The sequence below is a fragment of the Podarcis bocagei genome, assembly GCF_964188305.1.
Source record: "Podarcis bocagei genome assembly, chromosome: 1".
Lineage (NCBI taxonomy): Eukaryota > Metazoa > Chordata > Lepidosauria > Squamata > Lacertidae > Podarcis > Podarcis bocagei.
In genome coordinates this window covers 23,311,771-23,315,391 of record NC_138125.1, presented here as the reverse complement: position 1 = coordinate 23,315,391, position 3,621 = coordinate 23,311,771, and positions in this window count along the sequence as shown.

The window sequence follows — 3,621 nt, the reverse complement described above, 5'->3', positions numbered from 1 at the left end:
CTTTGGTCCTTCAAAATTTTGGAGTGTCATCAATAGTAATGCAGAAAACTGATATTTTTGAACCATATTTTGATAGTCATGTATAGCCGTGTACATATGCAACTGTTAGATTTGAGTGCCTTTTGTTCTTTGCATCTTTGCCATTGCCCATCAGTTGCCTTATTAAATCTTTCCTGTCTTCAAATTTTCATGGTATCGATCTTAGCATCATGCTCATTTAATAGAAAGAAAATATTTATTTATAAATTCAAACACATTCAAAAAATGTGTTGAGGATTGATCATTAAAGGGGTTGGCAGCTGGCAATAAAAGCAACCACCAAGCTTGAGCTATTTTTGACCACTGTTGATTTCATGCAATTTGTATATCCTCTTATATCTGTGGTCTATCGATCTGCCAGTGCAAATTTCCTGTGGTCTTTCAACATGCTTTCCTATTAAGAGACTTTTCTTCCTTTTGCTTGTGCAGCTGAGAAACACAACAGTGATTAAGGTGAAGGGAATTAGACCTTTTGGGTGTGAGGAAGGGGTATGGGGCAAGCCGTCAGGTCCCTTTGGCTTCCACTGGAATTTATTCCCAGCCTATTCTGATGATAAAATCAAAGGAGCATCGGAAGCAAGAAATGTTGTAGCAATGGATGATTTCACACATAAATGGCTACATAAATGTTCCTGTTAAAATTTCTAGATACCTTAAATGACTGTGCCCTAAAGCAGTGGTCCTAGGCTGCAACTCCTGGCGACAAGCTTTCCTTTGGGCCACATCAGTGAGGCTGAGAGAGGGGTCTTGTCATCTGCACAGCCCAGAACCTCCATACACGCTGCCCAGGCTTGCACCCTGGGGAGGTCACATTGGTACTTGCTAACGCAGGGGTTTTGTTTCACCCCTGGTGGCAAACTCCATTGTCTCTTAAGACAGACTGGTGCCAACAAGAACAGTTGGACATGGAACCAACCAGAGGGAGGGTGACCCTGGACTTAAGTGGGTTCATACTCAAGCCCAGTTTCCCCAAATACCCATTGGTGTTTTTCCAGGCAATAGGCATCTGGTGCAAAATGCAATTGTGGTTGACCGATTGGGAGCAGCGACAATAGGAGGAGGAGTTGAGCCCACTCAGGGAGGGGCTCTTCCTGAGGAAATCATGCTCTTGTGGGCATCCCACAAGCATCTAATTGGCTGCTGGGAGAACAAGATGCTGGACAAGATGGTCCATTGGCTGAGCGTCTCTACGCGGATATCGAGGTCCAGCGCTGAGGGCCTTCTGGTGGTTCCCTCACTGCGAGAAGCCAAGTTACAGGGAACCTTGCAGAGGGCCTTCTCGGTAGTGGCACCCGCCCTGTGGAACGCCCTCCCACCAGATGTCAAAGAGAACAACAACTACCAGACTTAGAAGACATCTGAAGGCAGCCCTGTTTAGGGAAGCTTTTAATGTTTGATGCATTACTGTATTTTAATATTTTGTTGAAAGCCGCCCAGAGTGGCTGGGGAAGCCCAGCCAGATGGGCGGGGTATAAATAATGAATTATTATTATTCTATTATTATTACTCAGCAGCAGGCTATTTTTACATCCTTGTTTCTTCCTGCAACGTAACTAGAGATCACCTACTGAATTTCTCATGGAAATAGAATTAGCTTAATTAAGCAGTCAGCTGGAGTATTTTAACCAATTAATCCAATCTAATGTCCACATTTCACTAGAAGTTGATCAGCAGTACCAAACGACATGGGCTCCTCGTTTATTAACTCTGAACCTTTTCCAGTAAAGCCTCTAATAAAAAGACCTTCTCATACTTAGCTGATTATCGTGGAGTTCATTCTGTGATCTCCTAATAACCTTTTAAGCATTCTTTTTATATTACTCTTGTCTTTCCATTAGATCTGCCTTTTGCTCTATCTTGGTCAGCTGTTTCATGAACAGAGCTTCGCTGATGCAGCACAGCTCTAATATTACAGTTTGCCATGCAGCACGGCAATGTTTTTGAACTCCTTACTCTGCCATTCCAAGGGCTGTGCCTTACGTTAAATCACAGCTTATCTTGGTGACAGATGAGAGGAATGGCCCCTCCAAATGTCCTCTTCGTGATGATTTGTGCTCATGGGGGCATTGGGGTGATTTTACGAAGTTCCTGCTTGTACCTGCAAAAGTTCTGGGGAGAGTGCACTCTCCGGCAATTGATGTGTGTCCCACAGCTTCCTGTTAAAACCCTCTAACTTCATACACTGCAAATGCAGGGTAGGATGGGTGTTGTCTCACTTTTGTTGTGTTAAAATGAAAGGGTGCCCTTCCAGAAGACAGCGATACGCTAATGCTGAGGAACCATCACAGAGCAATGAAGAAAGTGGGATGATGCACAGATAGGTAAAGGGACCCCTGACCATTAGGTCCAGTCGTGACCGACTCTGGGGTTGCGGCGCTCATCTCGCTTTATTGGCCGAGGGAGCCGGCGTACAGCTTCCGGGTCATGTGGCCAGCATGACTAAGCCGCTTCTGGCGAACCAGAGCAGCGCACGGAAACGCCGTTTACCTTCCCGCGGGAGCGGTACCTATTTATCTACTTGCACTTTGACGTGCTTTTGAACTGCTAGGTTGGCAGGAGCAGGGACTGAGCAACGGGAGCTCACCCCGTCACGGGGATTCGAACCGCCAACCTTTTGATTGGCAAGTCCTAGGCTCTGTGGTTTAACCCACAGCGCCAGCCGCATCCCTAAGCTCCAGTATAAAAACCCACCACTGGCACACTTCTCATGTCAATGACATGCTGCAGAATGCAAAAATGAAACAAAACACCTGCCTGAAGGGAACCAAAGTAGAATCATAGTAGAGTTGGGACCGCAAGGGCCATCTAGTCCAAACCCCTGCATTGCAGGACTCTCTTGACCAACCTTCCTCAGAAAAAATCGCTGTGAGGAAGGTGGCCATGGGAGTGCCTGTTGAAAGTTTCACATTTTAATTTCCTTTTTCAAGTTTCCCATCTGGCATTCCAACACAGAGCCTCCAAGTGTTCCTATTTTTCAGGGACAGTCAGATGGACGGGTTATAGTTATTGTTATTAAATAGGGTGTCCCTGAGAAATGTTGGAGAGTATGACCTAAGTCTTTTAGTTTTGACTGTTAGTACTGAAGCTGGGTCTGGATTGTGTTGGTGTACCACTCACTTAGCTGCCTATTAGTCTTTCCCTCACCAGACTTAATAGTTGTCTCCCCAGCTGTGGGGGAAATAAATTATCGTTGGCATTAATGGGAGCACTGATTGCAGCAATGGGTGGAAGTAGATTTTCCTTGGGATCACAGCTGGGGAGTGAAGAGTTAACCTTCTCCTTCCTGTACACTGGTCCCTATGAGAATTTCCCCCCTTCTCAGCACATTTACATTTATTTCTTAAGTCCTGGTGTGGTTGCTCATCATGCGATAAAAGTAACAACTAGTTTAGTCCTCAGATGCAACGAGAGACAAATTAATAACACAATTCTGAGTGCTAGAGCTGTTGTAAAAAAGCCTCAGACAAACTTCTCTGTGCTAGATGAGCATGACGGCAGTCATGTTAAGTTATGTCCTGGTTTTGATAATACACATTGAAGATATCTACATACCATATGCTAACAAGCTGGGTGAAAATGAGA